Source organism: Solenopsis invicta, chromosome 9, assembly GCF_016802725.1.
Source record: "Solenopsis invicta isolate M01_SB chromosome 9, UNIL_Sinv_3.0, whole genome shotgun sequence".
Lineage (NCBI taxonomy): Eukaryota > Metazoa > Arthropoda > Insecta > Hymenoptera > Formicidae > Solenopsis > Solenopsis invicta.
Genome location: NC_052672.1, coordinates 15,875,505 through 15,898,664, shown reverse-complemented (window position 1 = coordinate 15,898,664; position 23,160 = coordinate 15,875,505). Strand labels below are relative to the sequence as shown.

The following is a 23,160-nucleotide window of genomic DNA, read 5'->3' as shown; positions in this document are numbered from 1 at the left end:
ATTATCATACACAATTTGTAGGTAAAAGGGTAATTTAATAGAATACTAAGGGTATTTTCTTGTAATTTCTAAAAGGAAATTTCGTTGTACACTTGCGACAGAAATTGTCTCCGCGGTGCAAAACATAGTGACGTTGAAACAGCAAATTCTTATTCGTGCCGCCTCGAGCGTTATGCCTCGGCATTATAGTCGAGTTTCCAAACTAAACAAGAGTTGCGGGATTGTATACACCCTCGCCTGTGTACGCTCTTCATCAGGTGCACCTGCGTCATAAATGTTTAAAGCCCGTTTCCGCAAGACTTGGCTCAAGAACTAGTCGCAGTGATAAAATTCCAGGGAACGATTAGCCGAGTCTGTAAATAAACCTGGCTAAATAAGCCGCAACTTCTAGACTAAGTCCGGAGTAGTCCGGCCGTAAGTTCCATAAATAGATCCGTCTTGTTCCTACGCGCTCGCGCGGATAGCGTCCGCGATGCACCTGCACGTAAACGCTCTCGGTGTCGGCTATTCAACTTACAAATGCGAATACGTGGAAGCCGAGACCCTCTCTCGCACCGCAGTGTTTTCCACACGCGCGCCGATCACGCGGCACACGCGAGGGGTTTCTACGCTTCAACGTTGCAGCGATGCACGTGCATGTGCGTGCACAAGTTCGATGCAGCAAGATAAGCAAGATATATGCGAGTGCCTTACGATCGGAGGGACGGGGAGAGAGTATACGATACACATAATAATCTCTGGATTTAATTGGAACTCACGAACAGGCTTTATTGCCATAAACTGATGCTAATCATTACAATCCTAAAAAGATTTTGATTTATTATTTTTTAATATATTTTGCAGCGAGCAGTGGAATTATATGCTTAATTAACGCGCATGCTTCGCTCGGATCACTTTCAACGACAGCGAGCGCAGTCCGTAATATTAAAGGTCTACAATAATGTAGGGCTGTGGAAGTAGTAGTAATAATGAATGTTGCACGAGAGATTAATATAACTTGGTAAAGATACATTGTAATTTGATTATGACAACCGATTAGATTTGCAAGTTTGTACTTTTGTATTGTATAATATAATATATTATAAATATTATAATATAACCAAAGTATAGTACAGTGGAAAGCTTAAGATAGTTTGAAAATTGTCTTTACGCTCATTTTTTCATACGTTGTCAAAAAGAGTGATGACTGCGTGGATATGTGAATACAGTACTTTGATTAATTCGTTCTTACAATTTACGCTATTGCTGTTGTGAAAAAAGTTCAACCATCTCTCACAATACATTTTACAACCGATAATGTTAGTTTACAACCGCCCCTTATAGCACTTTACAACTATTACAACTATTTACGACTACGTTTACTCTACTGTAGAACGCAGTTTTCAACGCAATAAATTAATTATAAATTGAAAAAAAACTGGGATTTATTCTAATGTTTAACCTAACTTACATAAACGTTGCAGTGATAATTTTTATAAACGATAGCGTTATTACATAAGTGATGCACGTGCGGTAGTAAAAATCCGTCGTTATGTCGTGCGGATCGTACGCGTAACTGCAACGATAACGACCGTGTGTTACGAGCGCTACTGGACGTATACCGATGGAACGTTTGTCTTGCATTTTTGCAATTTGACACGTATCGCATCGACGGCGACGTGTAGACAGTTTATCGGTCAGCCCGGAGAATTATTAAATTTTAAATCACTTGAGCGATGATGAACGATACTTTGACGTGAAATAGGTGAACTGCAAGCAATTTTCGGGAATCTATTTTGCAGAATCAAGTTTGTATTGAAACAATGATTTATTGGAAAAGCATGTTGGAAAGAAAGTAAGGCGTGCAATTACATATATTTCTGAACATCTAATAAGATTTTTATTCGGTCTAGAAAGAATCTAGCGGAGAAAAACGTCGCTCTGTCTCTATGAAGTGACGCTTAACTAATTGGCACATTACTTAGAAATTTAAAAATGGAAGCGGCTAATACAATGCATAGAACGATACGAAAACATCAGTGTGATGAGCATGTTTTACTTTCCACTATGTGGAAAAGAGTATTGTAAGAGAGAGAAAGATAGGAGAAAGAGAAAAATAATATGGATTTGTTACTTCAAGAGGATGGTTAATATTCTTCTCGTATCGCGAGCAATGCAAAAATTAGAAGATAAAACAGAGTCGATAGTTGATTTTACAGGCAAGAAATTCATTTTCGCGGCGAATAAATTTCCCTCAACTTTTCTCTTAATTTATCTAAAATCGATGTGCCAAGTCGTAAAACTTCGAGGCGATAAACATTTATTTAAGACTACATTTTCCATAAAATTTCCGGATATTCAGAAGTTAATGTAAATAAATTGCTTAACGAGCTACCTCTCTGTATGAAGTATATAAGATGCAGTTGGCTTAAGAATCCTCTCCAAGTTTCACCGTTATCGTTCCCCGCGGCACCCTCTCGGCAAGAGTAGCCATAAAATTCTTTTGAACCTATGAAATGTAATTCGCGGGGGCGATTAACTGCTGAGGAACGCGTTCTTTGACTATCCTTTCTCTGAATAGTTACCTCGCGCACGACGGTGTGTGCCAAGCGTGCATTAAGGATGATGAGTAACCGTAACGATATTACGAACAGAGATAGGTCACGTCGAGAATAGCGGATGGTTGGTCCCTAAGAAAGAAAAGCGAGCTCTCCGTGTAGCAAAGTAATTGTATACTCGCCCTCCTCGCCCATCGGAAAGTGTTTCCGGCAAATTTAAGGGACGAGGGTGGTCCCTTATCGGTGTTTGCTCTACGAAATATTCACCTTTCTAAACGCCGGATAGCACGATTTATAAGGTAATTCGCATCCTCCGCCCGTTTCTCTTCAACTACTTTCTACCGTCGATATTATCGATTATTGAAAACACGCGAGAACACAGATAAAATCATGACACGTGCACAAATTTGTGGCATTATCAAATATTATTAGCTGCTTAACAAATTGTAAATATTATTCAGTACAATACTTGAACATGGAGATATTAAATTTAAAAATTTAAAAATTTTTTTAATTTTCCAAAATTTAAAAAATAATTGATCTTATCGCATTATAAAAAAAGGATCCTTTATACATTATGTAAATTATTATTAAAAAGTGTGTAATATATTTTATAGAAATTTATATTAACTTTATATTTAATAGTCGTTATAGTTGTACTCGTATTAATTATATGTAGATATATTATAAAAACTATATAAACAATAAATAATTTTTATTTTTACATAGATATTTTTTTATATTAGATATCAAATTGGAAAAAAAAATCATTAGAAATATTGTTCTCTCCAAGAAATCGTACCATTATTCTACACTTTATTACGAAGTTGTTGCTCTTTTTCGTAACGATTCAAGGGAGAAAATTTGTCCTTTCGCACACCATTATTCTAAATGGGCGTCCTCGCGTTGGTATGGATGTGCATATACGCGCGTTAACGATAGAAAACGAAACAAAAGTAACGAGGCTTTGTAATATATTGCCAGTAGTTGCGCTTAGGTACGCTCGCAGGTCGTTTTCTGGTCGCATGCATCGCTCAACGACCGCCATCCACCATCAGCATTGCTCCTTTTTGTCCTACTACTGTTGATACCATTCTAATTTTTATTAAACTCGTAAAACCTACAGCTACGACACTTTAACGACATGACGAAACACATGGTTTAACAGAAGAACGACAACGTCACAATCGTAATATTTTATATTCAAAAAAGAATTTGAAAGAAAAAATTGATCTTATGAAAATTAATTTAAATTAACCATTATTACTTTAATAGCTGCGAACTCTATTAGTCTGTTCGAAAATGGGTTTGGTTATTACTCGTAAAAATAATGCAGTTGGTAGAAGTGAAAATTATTGGCGTTGCGTTTTGTTTCTTTCACCAGTAAAACCAGTAGATGATCCCAAATAGTCCGAAACGTCATAAAGATTTTCAAATTTAAAATTGCGGACATTTTAACGTTACCGCAAGCTTGTAGTAACATTGCAGAAATCTTTTGTAATTTCCATATAATATTACAATATTTCAATGTAAGGTTTATGCAATGTTTCTTTAATTTTTTAATGCTGGTTGTGATTCACTTTTTATAACAAATGTTATATTAATGAATAATATCATTAGAATACAGATTTTTTCAAGTTAAAAGTTATTAACTTTATTATTTAACTACAAATGAGTTATAACACGAGAGTTTGTAACGCAGTGCGATGCAAGAAGAGCTCCCTAAAAGTCGTTGCGGTAGTCTCGCGCAGCGAGAGAGACTCCGCTTACTCAACGCGCGCGTGCACGCCGTTGTTAAAGCCCCACTCGGGTCGTTGACCGCAGACAGCTCGTCAGACGGGCGCACGTGCTTGCCGTCTAGGCCGCCTCCCCACTCTCCGTCGGCCGAGGAGAGTGGGGAGGCGGCCCAGACGGTAAGCACGTGCGCCTGTCTGACGGGCCCGCGTGCGGTCAACGACCCGAGTGGGGAGGCATTGACCGGCATGCACGCGCGCTTTAGCTAAGTAAAGTCGCTCTCGCTGCGCGAGACTACCGCAATGACTTTTAGGAAGATATTGCATCGCATTACAAATTCTCGTAACTTATTTGCAGGGTTAGATAATTAAAAAATTAAAAGTTAAGTAATAAAGTTAATAATTTTTAATTTAATTTAGATAAATAATTAAAATAATTTTAAATGATTAAATTTTTAAGTTTAAAAAATCCATATTTTAATAGTATTGGTTTTACTGGTGGAAGAAACAAAGCGCAACGCCAGTAATTTTTATTTCTGCCAACTGCATTATTTTTACTTGTAATAACCAAACTTATTTTCGAATAGAAGGTATATATATCAAACATTTGCAGTTTGTAATAATGTCACAGTCTTTCATTTCATTACTTAAATTATCTTTATTTTATCTAATTGTAAGATCAACAGTTCATCAAGTCTCGCGATTTACCAATTAAAGACACATTACACACGTTGAACACATTGTTCCATTTCTTCTTTATTCTTTGTGTTTTTCTTTCTACAATTACTTATGTTATTTCTATAATGAGAAGTCTGTCTGCCGTGTTTGAACGATACACCAAGGTGATCTCGGCACAAGGAGTTAGCTAAAGCGTAACAAAAAGGAGATCTAACGTCGTTTACGAAGTCGTCGTTTGATCGTCGCCAGTCTGTTGGTGGAGGATGCCCGGGATAAAATGATATAAACGCGGGCAGGTGCCGTACATCCGCGCCCTCGAGTCTCTTTACTTTCTCCCTTTCTTGCTCTTCGAGGGAAAGAAAGCGGGACGACACTGGGAGGGAGAGGTGCCCAGTCGAAGGGAAGAAAGGCAAGAGGAACGACTGTGCCGTTCGTTCTGATTGCGAGAGGGTTTGGAGGACTCGATTCGGATGGATAGAGGGCCGCGGTGATTCGTCTCCTTCTCGCCTCGGTCGCCGCCTCCGCCCCTTTCCCGTTCACCCCCAAAGAATAAACGAATAAATCGCCGTTTCTTTATGCAAACTTGCATTTAATTCGGACCGAAATAGAAAGGCATTAATTTCGCATGCAAATACTACCAGACTACCAGGCGGCTTCCAGTGTTCGTATGCTCTCCATCGTTACGAGAAAGTGAGGGCGACAGAGGCAGGCGAAAAGGAAGGGCGACCCTAGAGTGGGAAAGAGAGTAAAGCTCCGAGGGCGAAGTTAAGAGAAGCGCGGCAGGGGAGAGAAAGAACGGAACCTCTCGGCAGCTCCGATGGGCGAGTCTTCCAGCTTCTAGTCAGGACTCGTAGTCGAGGCGGCTTTCACGGTATAATCAAGATGTTTGTTGATGTCGACGGCGAGGGTCGCTCCGGAGTTGCCGCGAGAGGGTGGAGGAAGCGCAGAATGAAATAAACGTAAGAGCCGAAGCGAGAAACCGAAAGGGATGGAGGAGGGCACGGAGAGAGAAAGATAGGGGAGATGGGAGGCAGGCAAAGTTCGCGTAAAGGTCGCATAAACGTCCTGAAGGTGTGTGTGTGTGTGTTTTGTGTGTGTGTGTGTGTGTGTGTGTGTGTGTGAGAGAGAGAGAGAGAGAGAGAGAGAGAGAGATGTTTCTAGATAAAACGAAAGTGCAATTCGAAGGAAATGTGTGAGAAGCGTTGGTAAACAGCTGATAAACGTTGATTACAACGGTCATAATTGAAGTTATATAAATCCGCACATGTATGAAACGCACGATTTATTTTAAATCGATGAGAAACAAAACAGCTCTCCATCTTTATCTTCCCGCCTTCAAAATCCTTAATCTAATTTTACATAAAAAAAAATCACAAAATAAATTACGCAAAATAATTGGTTTGTATGCTGATAATCTGTAGATACTGACGCGTACGTGATGGTGTTAATAGGACAAATAATTGTTCAAGAATTACAGTCGATTGCATTGAAGCGATTGCCTGATCCGCTCGAAATAATGAAAGATGTCCATACGCATATCGTTTCTCTAGAATTAAGCTTGCGTTTAAACAACGTGATGGGACTCGAGCAGATTGGGTGATCAGGTGAAATACAACGCGTTTCAGTTAGCTATTATATACATTAATACCGGGATTGAGTTGCACTAACAGTCTGATTTAATTAACTCGGGATAGCGATTTGCTCTCCCTTTCCAGATTGTGACACTATCTTTCACACAAGATAAAGAGAGAATATCGAATTAGTTCAATGCTAAGTGACGTTGATGTAATCAGTTCTAGCATCCGATATTTTTTTCCCGTCGTTCCCCCATATTCAAATCTGATTAAAATATTAAGTTTTGTCCCTTCGGTCATTTTAATATCAAGACTTTGCATTTGTTAAAAGTTTTGAAGGCTTGACACGTAAAAAACGCTGTTAGTACCTAAAATAAAAGGAATGTAGGATTTTTTTTAAGTAATATTTTTGCATAAAAGTATTTTTAACACTTATTTTGTACATCATGAATAAAAGATTAATTTGACCGTTTCTAATACTATACTTTTTGATGAATAAAAGAGTTATGTTATGCAAAACTTTTAATGATGTCACAAAAGACAGAGCCTTTTTTATTTCAATTATTTATTGTATTCTGTATTATCCGCCATTGAATGTTTTTATTGAGCAAGAATTTTGTTTCTGTTACAGGTAATGGCAAAACTTCTTGAAACTCTCTTCCTCACGATAATCATAATAGATCGCAAAGAGTCTCGAGACTAGTGGTAAGTGAAGAAAAATCAAAATTCAGAAACGCATAACTAAACTTTCATGTCTTGAACAGAACGAGGCGTGCAAACTGACTGCGACGGGCTTTGCGATGCGTTAAAAATATACTAATTTTTCGTGCGGAAGTAAAACCGGTAGTAGCCACGGTACGAATCTCAATCAACAACGGCTGGTGCGATATGCATAATGCATGCCGGAATCTACGTGCATACTTATGGAACAAACTGTATCTGTGTTCTCTTGTATATTCGGCGATCGAGTTTGAATGAATGAGACACTGACAAAATATTCGTAAGAATAAATTGTACAGTCTGAAGTCGCATCCGATTTCTGTGCATACAGATTGATCGTCAACAAAAATTTGCGAGCAATTTATTATTCTACAGTGAAAAAATTAGCATTACTAAAGTATCTAAAAAGTTTGCTAGATATTAGACATGTGAAAATAATTTTGTTAGACTAGTATAGGAAATAATTATGCAGGACACTCAAGCTAATTACTAAAATGTCAAAAATGTTTAGCTCATTATGAATTGACTTGAATTTCCTGCATAATTATTTTGATAATCTAACAAAATTATTTTCAGATAGTGCGTGTAAAATGAATAATATCTTGATTCCAATTTAGAGACTACGTATATTGTTCATATAAAAAATATTTGTAAATGAAAAAATGAAAAATTTGTAAGATTAGTATTTTTTTTATTTTCCAAGATTAATGAGTAATATCTATAATGATGCCAGATTCATTTTGTACATTATCGCTTATTTCTCGCACGTAAACGTTTCCATCGGCAGACTCTCGTTTCCGCTTAATCTCGCGTGTGTGGTACGGGAAGTTTTAAATCGTGATCAAGATCCTATGCCGTATCTTTTTGCGCCTGACCACGGGGAGAGGAAGCCGCACAAAGTCTTAAAGACGCTCAGCAGCGGAATGGTTTACGGCGTTCCAGTAAGCACTGGAAGATAGTGCCTATCCTGGTGGTAGCGGTTTGTGTTCCGGAAGACGGTTTACGATCTCGCCAGCTGGGGGAGCTCTTTACGTGCCAGGTGTTAGATCATACGGCTAGTGGGTGGAGTTAAAACGCATACGATTTATGATCGAGTTTTGCGGCTTCGATTAATTTCGCTGGAAAGAAGGAGAAGGAGCTAGAATTCAAGGTCGTTCGTCAACGGCAATGTATTGTCGTTTTAGCCATCGAGTCTCCGTAACCACGATAATTCCTCGATAGTTTTCGTCTGACCATCGCACGTTGCTCGCATTCGCTTACTTTTACCTCTCGAGATCTACGTGGGATTTCATTACGCAATCTCATCGTCTCGATATCGAATTGTTTATGCTATTGTACATCCATAAACGCTATGCGATCTCGGCTATTTGACCGTTTACACCCGTCGAGAATCTAGAATTCATCCGTTCTCCGCGAAGAACGATGCTAAGTGCCATTTTCCGTTGTCTTTCCGCTATAGATAACGGAAGGTAAGATGCTATACGTGTGTCGTTATGAGCGACATAAAAATCCGGTAGTCGTCACTAGATATATCCGCATAAGCATTCTGTTCGTGAAAAATGGGAGATCTCGTGATATTCGATATAAATTATAAATCTGAGACACATGAAGATTTTCCATCGAGACGCAATAAAACGCATCCCTCGGTTTTCAATCGCGCGCAGGGGAAGGAATATTTCTCTATTCATATTTTTTTTTTAAATCCGAATTCTCGCAGTGCGCCGTTCCAACGTTGGGATTCGAGGAATATAATTCCTGCGGCCGATGGCGGACCGCTGACGGTGACCTTCTCGAAATTTCACAGCTCATTATGTACCTTAGGAATGCAGCAATATCTTCTTGCTCTCCTCGCGGCGCTCTCCATCCCTTCCCCGGCGTGCGCGGGTTCTTTTTAAAAGAATTTGATATTGAATTCTTCGCTCTTGGTCCTAGGTGGTACAGAGCGCGGTGACGGAGGAGGTAAGCGCGCGGGCAAATCGCCGGGGCGAGTCCGGGAGCAGGAGAGGCAAGGGGGATGGGGGAGTGCATTATCTCGAACTTCGGCACGGAATCCACCCTCTCTCACTTGGAGTTTCCATGCCGGCGATTGCGAACCCGCGGTTCTCGCCCAGACTTACCATCGGGTACGCGGAATTACGCCTTCGGATAATAACGTTTTATTTACGATTTTAATACTTCGTCCTACTCCCTTCTCCCTCGTCGTTTCTGTCTTGCCGAAGCTACTCCGTCGCGCCCCGTTACAGGATTTCAAATCGTCGATTCGCGATATCGCTCGCTCGCTCGTTCATTCGCTTCCGAACGACGGCGAATTCTTTCTTTCCGCTTTATGTCGCGTTTCTTTTCTTTTTATTCTCCTTTTGTACACCAATCATCGGAGACGCGAGATTTCTTCACAGAATCGATCAAATGTCGTTGGTTAGATCGAGATAACGGGATCTAACGCGATAAAATCCGCTTCGATTTCTCGTGATTTCGCCCCCGGAGAAGCGAAGTCGCCGTCTGCCTTCGATGCGCCCACCTCTCGCGTTTTCCGCGTCATCGGCTTTAAAATGTGTAATAAATTGCCGTCATAAATCTGCATACCGCTCGCGGACGTTAAGACGAGTATTAAATTCGCCGGGATTTACGCGCGCATGGTGTAAAAAATTTCAGGACTGCCGCGACGAAAGAAACGCAAAAGCGATCGCGTCGCGAGCAACGATACGATGCACTTTTTGTTTTTCGTGCGGGGTATTCGTATTATCCGAGTATTTTTAATGACACGAATCGATACTTAACACGGAACTCATTAAGAAGCGGTTTTGCATTATATTGTATCAATTATCGCGCGAGCACGAACTATTTATTCTTATTCCGTTTCGTTGCACGTTGCTTTTCGATAACATAACAATAATTGTCATACAATGTATTTTACCATTATTTCAGTGTGCACGTAAGCTCTTATTACATCTGCACAAAAAAAAATTTTCAAAACATTTCATTATATCTATCTATACGATAAAATATAACGTAAAACAAATGTTTTATATTTAATCTATCGAAATTGCATTTTCAATTGGCATACAATTTTTTTTGTAAAACGTTTTTAACCATCATAATTTTTGTATTTCAAAAATTTAACGTCTTGATAATGAAGATTCAAGTTTAAATTTCATCACCAAAGTCCGAGTTAAATTTGCGCAAATGTAGTTAATTTCAAGTTCGTCGGAAAACAATCAAATGCGATTCTGCACAACCTCTATCAAAGCATCCGTAAACTTTGTGGTGCACGATGAGAACCACGTTTCGTTAGACGCGCGGCCAACGAAATCCGAAGTTTCGCTATAAAAGCGAAAGTTGCGACCGCAGCAGATCTTTGATCGTACGAGTATTCCGCGCTATTACGTGCCCATCGCCAAAGGCCGAGATGTTTAATGATGGCGGTTAATTAAACTGAATAATTAGACGTAAATGTCGTCGGATATTGGCAGTCGTCTTCTCGGCCTCTCCTTTTTCACTTCCATTTTGCGTTGATTTGCCTTGTCTACCTATTCCTGAAGCTTCTGGCTTCTCTCCCTGTTTAAACACCGATGATATACGTTCGAGCTTTACGATCGTTCGCGATACGCAGTCGTATTGTCGCGAGAGACGCGCCGTTTGCGGCTGTCGAGGTCGCCACGCCGCAGGAATAATCCGTAAAAATTTTTTTACGAGTCCCGCAGATTTTTATCGTGAAATTAATTTCTGTCCGGAAAGCTTGCATTCGCGTCGCCTCGTGTAAGCGCGTGAATAATTGCCTGTAGGTGGGATAAATCGCGGGGCGCGCGCGAGCGTGATGTCCTCCTCCGATTTATGTGCAAATTCGACGATTACGCGCGAAAGTTTCCGCATCCCGCATTGTTACTCCACGTGCGGCAACTCCTGCGCCGGCTTACAGCGCTAGCAGGTGTAGCGGGAAATGTTTCGCTTCTCAGTATAGAATGATTATAAAGTTATAAACCGAGGGATTGTTCTGGAAGACTTAACGACCAGCGAATTAAAGTTTCGTGCAGGAGAAACGGAGAGCTGCTACATTAAGCCATTGTTAAGTTTTGCACACAAGTCTTATTTCCAAAATGAAACGTTGATAAGATACTTATTGCTCTAAGAATTCTAAAATCCTAAAGAATGTGTACTACGCTTAAGTATATCTATACTTATTACGTAAATAATTATTTGGCAAATATAATTAATGTTTTACGCTGCAAGTTTTTATTAAATAATGCTAAAAATTCAGGCCATTACACTGGAATGTATGTTTAATGTTAGTAAACTATGTTAGTTTATTAAATCTTATTCGAATTAATTTGTCAAGCATTCGAAGCGTCAATCGCTATCTTTTAAGATAATATTTGCGGTCGCCAATAGTATTCTTTAACGAGAAGTTATCAAATGATTTATGGGATCATCTTTTATACCCTAATGAAATCGAGCGATAATGCATAAATTATCCTATCGTATGATCCGTGGTGTTATTTTGTCCCATGACTACCGTATCGTCTTCCTCCTCCGCCCCGATATAATGTTCTATAGTGTTCATCGAGGTTTACGATCTTTCGCGATGTTTGATCGTATTATCGCGTAAGTTGCGGTCAGGGTCGGTGGGCAAACGAGCATCAGAGTACCGAGCGAGACACGTAAGATGCACCCGTAAAAATCTTTATGGCGCGAGGAGATTTCCTTGCGTAACTAACTCGTACGGACGCCGCCGGCGGCGTGTTTCCATAACGTATTTGCCTTGCGGAACTTCGTAAACGACTACGTATTATTAAAAAACTTTACCTCTGGGCAATCAAACTAATTGCACGATTATGCACGCGAATAGGCACACTTATTAGACAACTTTCAGTATAATTCATTACTTGCCCGTCGTTCAGAGCGCATTTCTTTTCTACGCAAGAAATCCTTCCTTTTTACGATACAACGTGCATAATTTGCCGTAGCAAATGTTACACTCTGCGTATTAAAACAAACATTCTACCAATCTATCTGCTTTATTAATTAATGTAACGTATCAGCAATAATTATGATTTATTAATTATTAATTTTTCTAATGTAATAAATTTTGAAGCGTTGAAACTTGTTATTATTTGTTAATTGTGATTTTTAGCTTCAATTTTGTTTTGAAATAAACGCTGTCTTCGTTAATTGGTTCGTTTGATTCTTTATATGAATATTTGTATGTCGTTCTATTTTTTTAAGGAGCTTGCTTTTTCTTTGCCATTGTTATTAATTTCCCCCATTATAATTATTTACAAGTTTCCGGTATTTGCAATATAATCTAAAGACATCTAGGCTTGCGGTACTTTTATTTAAAATTTCTGTACATATTAAATGTACCTGGATGTTCTTGATGTTCCAGTTCATTATCTTTCTTTCTGCTTGAGCAACCGCATGAACTCTTTCAGATTACCTTAAATAACTCTGTTTTTTTTTCTCCTTTTTTTACAATAATATTCTTTTATTACAATAATATCTATATGTTTATGATAATCGATTTACCCTTATAATTGCATCTTCGGCATGCGTTACCGCAAAGCCAGGCATGTGCAAGAACGAGCCGAAGACCTATCCGCTGCATACATGCGCAGTATTGCGTCAGATTTCTCTCGATTGCTCTGTCGGATCGAGCAATAATTCCGTGTACAGTTAATCGATCGAGCTGCATAATCGCGCGCAAACGAGGTAGATATCGGATGGCGTTATCATCTTCTCTGCCTCGCGTTCTCTCAACGTCGCGGTGTTCATCGGGATTTTACGAGTGTCGACGATCCTCCGGCCGGTATTACCACGTGGAACGAGGAGTTGCGGTCAGAACCAGCTAGGAAACTGAGAGAGAAAGACCTGGTACCGCAGGCAGGACGTCGCCATAAAAATCTTTATGGACCGTAGAGATTCCCGCTCACGACGCACAGCGAGCGCATTACGTATATGGACGTATCGCACCAAGCCTTACGCGGCTCGCGCGATAATGAAAGTAACGAGATCGTGTCTCGGAATGGGAATCGTTAGCTGTGATCTCTTTCTCTCTCTCTCTATCTCTCTCTCTCTCTCTCTCTCTTGGTCAAGAGTTTAGCGAAATTTATAGTAGTTTCGCGTAGTCATAGATACATAGAGTTGCACATTTTTGATGATTTCAATAAGAATGCCTTAAATATTCAAACTTTTTTGCAAAATTAGTCTTTCCGTGTAGTTATTATAATTATTCTAATTTAATTATAAGCTTTAAATTTAACTTTTTGAAGTAAATATATTTTGGATTGATATTTTAATCGATTTTTGGTCGATACTGTAAGAATTTTATACGTCTTAAAAAATACTATTAGCAAGTATTGTTCCGATGCTTTTATGTAAAATACAGAAATAAATTTCAAAAGGGAACAATCATATCACTGATCATTGATCATGTATCATACATATATGTACGAGTATATATGAATTCTGTTTAAATGTGTGTTAGTAAATCAGTACGTTTCTAATTGTATTATAATCTCGGTGTTCTAGATAGATATCGCTCAGGGAAATAGTTATCGTCAACGAGCGCTGAAGCTACGCTATCTAATCTTTGACACGGAAAATTGGAGCAACGTTTTATGGGTCGTCGTAATGAAATGTCGGACTTTCGCGATTGGGGTGGATTAAGAACGGTACAATTTAACGTCGACAATTAATTCGCGCTCGCAAAACGTCGCGGCGAATGAAATGACTTCCTTGTGTTCGCGTAAAGCGCAACAAGTGAAGAAGAGACTGCACGATTCCCGGGCTATGTGTGCATGTGCCATGTGTGTACGTGAGGAATGAGACTCTCGTCGCACTCTCGTTTTTAGGTCCCGTCAGTCCTGGCCACTAAGAAATTATATCATATCGTATCGTTAACGTAATCCTTCTATTCAAAGTACACATGGACCTAAATTTAATCCGCCGCTCAGAGATAACGAATCTTACATTGAAAATGAATACTCGAACCGATTGATCTTATGATATTTACTTAAAATATCTTTTATACATAGCGTGAATAGTTGAAATAAATTTATATATATTATAATGAAACAGTCGATTAAAATTGATTAATACATAATTAATCACTGTATTAATATCTGTGTTTGTAGTTTTATTGAATTTAAATTAAAATATTCTTTGACGTAACACACAATGTAAACGCCTGAATTTTCTTTCGTTATCGTTGTATACAGTTACATAGCGATAAGACTCACCTCTTCACGGTGAAGATCAAATTTCTTTTTATTGAAAAAGAAGACGTACGCATGTATATCAACGACAAACTAAAAGGGGAGCGGTAAAACCGGTCGTATAAACTTCAGGGATATCCAGGGAGAATCGGGTCCGCGTGCGGCGTTGATATCGTCGGCTGCATAAATTCCCGAATTAACGCGGAATTGCGAATAAATAAGCGCGGACGAGATCCGTGCGCGAGAAACGCGCGATTACGCCCGTTTCGCAACTTACCGTTTACGAGATTACGACTTGGCGTTGCGGCTTTCCGGTCACGCGCGCGCATACAGTTTATTGCCGCGCCGATATATCGGCGCAACGCATAAACGCGGTGAGTTAGCAAATGGTCGCTCTTTTGTAACACGTCGTCCCTCAGATCGCGTAAAACTTGAGTTAAATGTCCCGCGGAGACGTGTAGCTTCTTGGCCGACACACGATGATATACGATGTGATAGACGCGAACTGAAATTTTCTAACTTCTTGCGGCGTATTAACATGTTATGAGCTGTTAGGAGCATACGTGACTTTGCAGTCGAGAGGAGAGTTTATATGAAATTTACGTGATACGTTCTCAATAGAAAATTGCTAGTTTTATGCTGTAGTTTCACATTTTTTCAAATTTAAGTTTCAGTATTATATAATTATTAATCAAAGTATGAAATTGTACAAATGATTCGTCTCGCTAGCAATTGAAAGTAACCATTTTTAACGTTCAAGCGAAATTTCTTTTGCACATTAATTTTCAGTAATACTTACTGCTAAAGAGCCAATAAATAAAACAAAATTGCATCTGGAACTTTCAAGTTCCACATATTTTAATTCGATACCAGTCGCTGTTATTACTCAAGATCTCAACTCGTTTAGCAACTCAATTTTTTTCGTAACGAAGTGTACGCACTCGATATGACTTTTGTGGGAAAAAAAGAAGCTACCGCGCTCTTCGAAGAGCTACGTTCTCGAGCGATGGACAAGTTGCGAGTGACCAGCTTTATACCGATGCCAGGACGTCGGGTAAGATTGGCCGATACGAGGTCGCAGGTGTTCGATTCGAGGTATGCAAACTGAAGAGCCGTCGGGAGAAATTACCTTCATCTTCGGCGTCTTGAATTCTTGAGCGTTCTTCTCGATTGCGTGCCACGAGTGACTTTGGACCGACTGCTGACTGAATTTATGGACCGCGCTCGCGATTGCGATCGGGACGACCGATTTGGTGGTACACGATACGCGAGACGGGAGAAGATGTTAAAATTCGAAATAACTGGCCGAACCAAACGACACGGCGAATTTCAGCGCGGAGTCGGTCAGTTAATTGAGAATTTCATTGTCGGCCCCGGTTTATCTTCGTGTCACGTCGGAAAGAACCTATCGGAGAACGCAATAATTAGATGCACGTTAATACAGTGATCTAATGTGCATGTTACGATTCATGAAGGAGACGTTTCCTTGTAGAAATGAAACGATACATCGAACGTTATTATTTAACTACATGCAAACAAGGGATTAGCTGACGAAGCTAAAATATAGCCATGGCATTGTATAAATAAGAAAAAGTCTTTAAAATTAAAAAGATAACTGACTTAATTTTTTTACACGCTATTTTTGATATTTATATGGGAAAAGTTATATCAACTCGTATACAGTTTGTCTTCTGTATTCGCTATTCTGCGAGTAATACTGTAATCTCGGTATAGACAGTTTACCAACTACGTGCCCTCAAATGCGAAACTGGAGAATAGGACAAAACGTACGAGCGTGTGCGCATCATACACGTACCTGTACATGACACACATCGCGCAAAGTACGTACCCCTTCGTCGTACGGGGTTTGTGTCGTTGTTCGGAAGGTCGAAAGGGACCCGAAGGCTGAGGGGAGGGACATCAAAGCGAGATTGGCCGTGTAAACCTACCTACGAACAACAAAGTCAGTCCTTCCTCTCTCTTTCCTCTTCCACCTCCTCCTCCCGGTCCTTGTGCTCTTCCTCATCGTGCCTCGTCTCCGTATCCCTTGTTGCCGCTCTCCGAACCTGTTCAGACCGTAGACTAGGGGACATCAGATCCGCCCAGGACGAGCTCCGGTCGGAGGACTCTCGAAAGCGTCGAGTATAGCCACTGTAAAAAAATTTATCGGAGACATTTGGCCCGGGATAAGATTGAAATTTTTTCGCTCGTACCGAGGATAAAAACGCCGGTCTGACGAGCAAACTGAAAAACCGAGAAGAGGGAAACCGTCGATGCGGCTGTAATAGATTACTGTGATTAGACTACTTGTTATATCCTGTTGATTGTCTGGTGTCGATAATTTTCGCAAGAATTTTTATGTTCACCACTAATGCTCTAATACTTGTAAAAACAATTATAAAAACAAAATGAAGTTATATAATAATTAATATTCCCACAACTTTCTTTTTTTTTCTTTATTTGTAACATCTATAAAAAATGGCCACATCACTTCTGTAATATACGTAGAGATTTAGCAGACGATTGAGTTGAAATTGCAGTAGCGGCTTCGTGCAAATTTATTAGGAAACATTTATGTAATATCCTAACATTTTCTTATATCTATATCCTCGAAATTAATATATCGGCCGTAAGGAAGATTATATCAGATTGAATTATAATTACATGACACCGAATTTCTAACTCCACGTCGGGCTTGGCGTAATTTTCTCGCGAAACGGTGGGAGCATGCAAAACAGTCGGGTATTGTGTCCGTTCGGCCGACAAATCACTATTAATGGGTACCGTTGAGCGTTAGAAGTGACGCACGAACATAGATCGAGGGATCGAACGGTATACGCATTTTGCATCAGCGGCGACCGCAGAACGTGCTTGAATTATGCATCGATCTGAAAATAGGATAGACGGAGAAAGAGGTAAAACGCGCACCGGCTAACCGAGCCGTTAACGAGCCGGCAAGAGCCGTCCCGTGAATGTAGGGAGAAAGGACACTGAAACGTTGAAACTTTAAGTTATCGCGCTGAACTTTTTAATGAAATAAATTACCCGCGGAAAATTGGCTCGACCGTGTCGTTTAATCGACGTTGACCGCAGCTGCGCCAGTGTGTTACGTTGCGTTGCGTTGTTCGGTCAGCAGAATTTATTTACTCGGTTTATCTTCGACACGTAGTGACTTACTGGAAATAATTTTTTCGCGTTTAATCCTGAGATCGAACGCGCGTTGGTTGAACGGGCTCCGTAAATTGTACACCGAGGAGAGTCCACGGTATATCTCGTTTCGCGTGCAAAGTGATGGGACGGAAAGATATGAGGACCCTATAAAAGGGTACGTGATTAATGACTCTTTCGTCTAGAACGTAGAACATAATACTACTCTATTAAGATATTTCACAAAAATTTCAAAGAATACCTCGATGCACAAATGAGATAAACGCTCGCAACTCTCGCGCTCCTACAGTTTAAAAATGTCATACAAAATTCTGCTCACTGGTTATTGTAATATCAGTAACATTCTATGAATTCCATTAATAAAATATTAACATCTTCTCTCGTCTTTTACACAATGAGATATTAAATTAAATTACTTATTTGAAGTCTAACTGCACTTGTTGTTTTATTAATTTGAATACTTCTGTGTAAATATAAATTGCAGAACATATCGATTATTTTAGAGAAAGGATTAGATGGGGATCTATGATTTCCTCATTTCACGCCGTATCTGATTGCATTCTACTTTCCCGTAAATTGTAAATGGGCAAAACTCTGACGGGACCATGCTTTAATTAAAATTATCCCGCTAAATTTCAGCGTGAAGTATGTACGGCGCGCCATGGCGATTCGTTAAAACGTGCTCTCGTTAATTGCGCTGCTTTTAGTACTACTTGCCTCTCCGGTTTTCATCTCACACTGACGTACAGTCGTGACGTTCACACAGCGAGATTGCGTTCTCGAAATGCTTTTACGAAAGATCGATTTCCTTTCGAAGGGCTAACCCAAGGTTACTTTGATTCTACACTTTCAAATGAATTCCCGATCAATTGCATAACTTCTCGATACGCAAGGAGAATTGATTAATTTTAATCAAACTATATACAGTCATTACAAAAATGAGATAATTATTGAGGTATATATACGTACAATTAATGAAATTGTTAAATATAACAAATCTTAGTGAAATCAAAAACCTTTGTCACTGATATGACATTTAAGTTATATAAAATATCAATTATCTGTTTCAAACTTACACATTTCAAACATTCAACAATTTGTTTCAAACATTCCAAACTTAAAATTAAATTATAAGCAAACAAGAATTTAGAAGATTTATATACATATATATATAACTTTTATGCTAAAATATATTTCATTATGGTTCGAGGTAAACATATTTTTATCGCAATTAGCAATATATAAAGAACGCTTTCGCTGATTCTAAAAAAAAAATGATAACATAAAGATTTTATGGAAAATTCTAAAGGCCCTTTTTAATAAATTGTATAAAACCAAGCCGTATTTATGCAGTCCATCATCCGCAAAAGCAATACGACGATGATAAGTTTGTGTATACATTTATCCGCGGCTACGAGCGACGATGTATGGTTCTATAAAAGGTTCATGCGTCACGTTGCACGATAATAAAAGGTTGCCTCGAGAACGAAAGTCCACACGATTACGTTGGTGCCGTGAAATAATCATCCGCTGGACGATGGCATCTGGTAAGACATACTTTCACGCGCGCAGCGTCCCCATAAACGGCGCGCACGCCGAAAGTGAATCACGTATACCGCAACGTAATGCGCCTGCTTAAGATTCCAGACGGAGATTTTAATACTTCATTGCGTAATGCTTTTTACGATTAATAAAGTATTTTATTTCGACAAACAACTTTTCGAATAGCGAATAACATAAAAAAAATGTTTACTAAACAAAATGAAAGGAATCGATTGTGTTTCATACACAGGCGGCAAACATTTGCAACTTGTGTAATGCTTCATGAGCGATTATTTAATTTTCCGGGCTAAATCTCCCTATTTTATTTTATAGAATATATTTTTTTATTTTGTTTAAATAACTTTCATGGAGAGCACCCCGGTCATATTTCATTCCGGTCGCGTAGTATGCGGGAGGAGAATGTGCAAATAAATTTATTACACTGGGAAATTACATATATATCGCATTCATGCACAGGTACAACGTAGAACTGTGACAATGCGCTCGCGACAAATTGCGCGACCGCGGCAATTTTCCTTCTTGCTCGACGCTGTCGGGGAAAAACATTTTCTCTCCCTCCTAACGCGCGCGTTCCGTATTCAGTTTAGGCGAGTCGTAACGTATTCCCCAGTTCTGGCCCGTATAAAACAATCGCTTCTGGCACGGGTGAGAGTACCACCGGCTCGTATCGCGCACGCTCCTTCATCGTAAATGGGACACCGGAATCCCGGAAAGTCAGCCGTGCTCGATTCGATGCGTGGCTTCTTCGCCGTCGTTCTCGCCGTTGCCGCCGCCGCCACCGCCGCCACCGCCACCACCGCCGCCGCCACCGCCGCCGCCACCGCCGCCGCCATCGTCGTCGCTGCCCTTGTCGTCGTCGTCGTCGTCGTCGTCGTCGTCGTTGTCGAGCAAGTCGAGCGGCTTAAAGTTATGGCCTCCGGCTTCGTCGCCCGCGCGCTACACAAGCGGACCCGAAGTTTCATCCCTGGTCTCCGCATCGGTGATTTACGCGCTCGTACATCCGCGGCTTCGCCCTATATATACGTTGGCTGCGGGCCCATCGCGCGGCTTCTTTCCTTCCGCTCGGCCGAACCCGCTTAGCCCCGTTTTCCTCCGTCATACCGAATTTACCCTCCCTCCGAACGGCGGCGAAGGTGAATTCGTCGCTGGCGCGATTTGATTTGTCCTTTCCGAACGTCAACCGCGGCCGTTGACGAAATTTCAGAGAAGGACAAGGACCTGTGGAAAGTGAAATAAAATTTGCGAGCGGGATAAGTGAATATAAAGTTTGCGTGGCGCCAGGATGCCCGTTCCTTGAAGTGTTTCGTAACGAACAAATGGCAATCGTAGATCAACGTATATTGGCATCGTGAATACTCTGTCTGAACTCGTGCAGCCTACATTATCCACTTTATAATAATAACCGCTTCTTGAATGAAGCAATTTTCCTTGCGCGAGGATGACAGTTTATTGACATTTAACATAGTCACACGCGTGACTCTGTAACGGCATTCTGTAATGAATCATTAACGAGAGTTAACGATAATTATTGAAGAATATCGCTTGCGATAATAACGCAGCGGATATGATGTAATTTTCTACATTCTGGATAACAGCAAACCGTAAAACCTTCATGCTATTTTCATCACGCGCAAACGCACGTGGGCAACGTGTGATAGAAAATGATTACAAGATAACGGGAGCCATCGATAACTTAAAATAGCAATTTTCAACAAAGTATATTTTGCTTTCCGATTCGCCGTAAAATACCTTATTAGGCGAAGAATAATTTATATGTTGTTAGAATACTTTTTACAGTGATAAAATAGATCTTTTTTTTTGTTATAAATAGCATTCAGCAACTGATATCATGCACGTTCATATCTTCACGAAATTTAATCACCGCACACTGAATAAAAGAGTTTGCTAATAATAATCAAGCTTCAGTGAAATAATTTCAATTAAATATTTGATATAACCAAATATTTAATAATTATATTAATATTTAATAATAATAACTAAATATAGTAACTAAATAGTTATTAAAAACGATAATAATCGTTACTCAGCGATTATTAAATATTACTAAATATTTGGCTACATTAACTGAATATTTAATTTTAAAAAAACTCACCACAACTTAGTAACTACACAGTTGGAAAATTTTTGTTAAATTCCACATATATCACATGCCCTAAACAGTCCACTCAAATTTTTGTATTACTTTAACACGAGATAAATATATTACAAACGGTTAAAATAACAAATATTATGGTAAAAAATTAACAAAAGATGTAACATTTCGGTACAATTTGGAAAATTGTAAAAACGTGTTTCCAATAAAATCGATATTTAGAATATGTTGACACAAACATTTTATTTATTTCTCTTAGAAAATGTGTTTTAAAACTACATTATTTTTATATTATTTTTTTATTCTATAAATTGTATTATTTTAACTAAGAAATATTGAAACAATGTTAAACATCAATTTAATACAAAATATTCGAATAATATAATAATATTATTTAAATTAATATTTGAATTGTTAAAAGTTCGACATAAAAATTGTAACGAAAATCAATTTTAACATAAATACAAAAATATTTTCTATTATGTATAATCTTGGCTTGATCATTATTATCAAACTATTTTCAATACATGTAGCTCTCTTCGTCGCGCTGCATGCATTGCGGCAATTGCTAACGATCGTTTATCTAAACGATCTCGCAATCCTTCTTCTATAGAAGAAGTAATGAGATTTACATTACGATCGCGAATGCATCGAAAGTCGAACGTTATTGAATTACAACATGGTGGCCCGCATTAGCAGTGTAATTGAAATAAATTAGAATCCATTTACCGTCGCGCCGTATACACCTGCTGCAATGTGTATGAATTCTAGCTCTTAAACTATTCGAACAAATTCTGTTATGCTAATGCAACGTTTATTTATTTCATTCAATATCCGCTTTCTGACTTGGATTGTAAGTTTCTTGAGCTATTCTCTAAATCGGAAACAGTGAAACTTAATTAATTTCAGCGCTATAACTATATCAATCAATGAAATATGTACTGTCTTTCAATGGTAATACACTTTTCGATCAATAAATACCTTCTTAATTGAAATCATTAAAAAAAACATAAATCTTGACTGATGATCGCAATTTTAAATATAACACTGCAAATCAGTGAATCGTACACTGAGTCAAAGAATATTTTGTTACTCGAACGCCTTTACTTTTGGCAAATCTATCTTTTGGCAAAAAGGCTTTCAGTGACACTCCTCGCGCAAGTACTTCCTTATACCGCTCGTAAGTATCTCTCCTCGCCATTGGCGTCTTTGACACAAATGTCGCGACGAATTCTCGGTGTCCGAACCTCGCACGGATGGACGAGACGGGCGCGAGCTTATAGTAACCGTACAGAATACCTCTCGAGATCAGACGACACCCCTTTCTTTCTCTCTCTCTCTCTTTCCTCCGATGGACGGCGGAAGAATAGTTTTAGAATCGCTCGTTACATGCAGCCCGTGTTCCCGAAAAGGATGTCACGTCGCCGTAGAACGTGCGAATCCCTCCCCTTCTTCGCTCCCCGTTTACTCTATCAGGGCTCCCGCTTCATGTAGTCTACCTGTTCCCCTTCACCTGCCGCGCCGGTGTCGCGCACTCGGCGGCTCCCTGCGGTCGTACGGACGCGAGCGCAAGGCGTACGTGAAACCCGGTGGGTCTCGTAACGCCGCGCCACGTCGCGTCGCGCGCGTCCCCTCGCTGTACCACCAGCACTCTCCCGCTTCCGTACGACATCCATAATGTCTGTCTATTCACTCGACCAGGCGCGCTGCCTCTGACAGCGTATGAATTCCAACTTGAATATGTATTGTCGGCGCCAAATTAATATATACAGCCGCGACCGCTTACCCTCCCCGCCGCCGCGTGCTCCATCGTCGCGCTTCGTTCTCCCCGTCACTTTTCCCCGTCTTCCTTTGCCACCTCCTCAC

General features: G+C 39.7%; 1 protein-coding gene across 5 annotated transcripts in view; it reads left to right on the top strand.

The window, feature by feature from the left end:
- The window catches only part of LOC105201865 (Krueppel-like factor 7), a 328,039-nt gene that overhangs the window by 265,103 nt on the left and 39,776 nt on the right, over nucleotides 1-23,160 (top strand). The window contains exon 2 of one of the 5 annotated variants that reach the window (XM_039453315.1): nucleotides 7,154-7,227. The exons of the other annotated variants lie outside the window; for them this stretch is intronic. The gene's annotated coding sequence lies outside the window, so the exon portion shown is untranslated. The remainder of the gene's footprint in view (nucleotides 1-7,153; nucleotides 7,228-23,160) is intronic. 5 annotated transcript variants of the gene reach the window in all.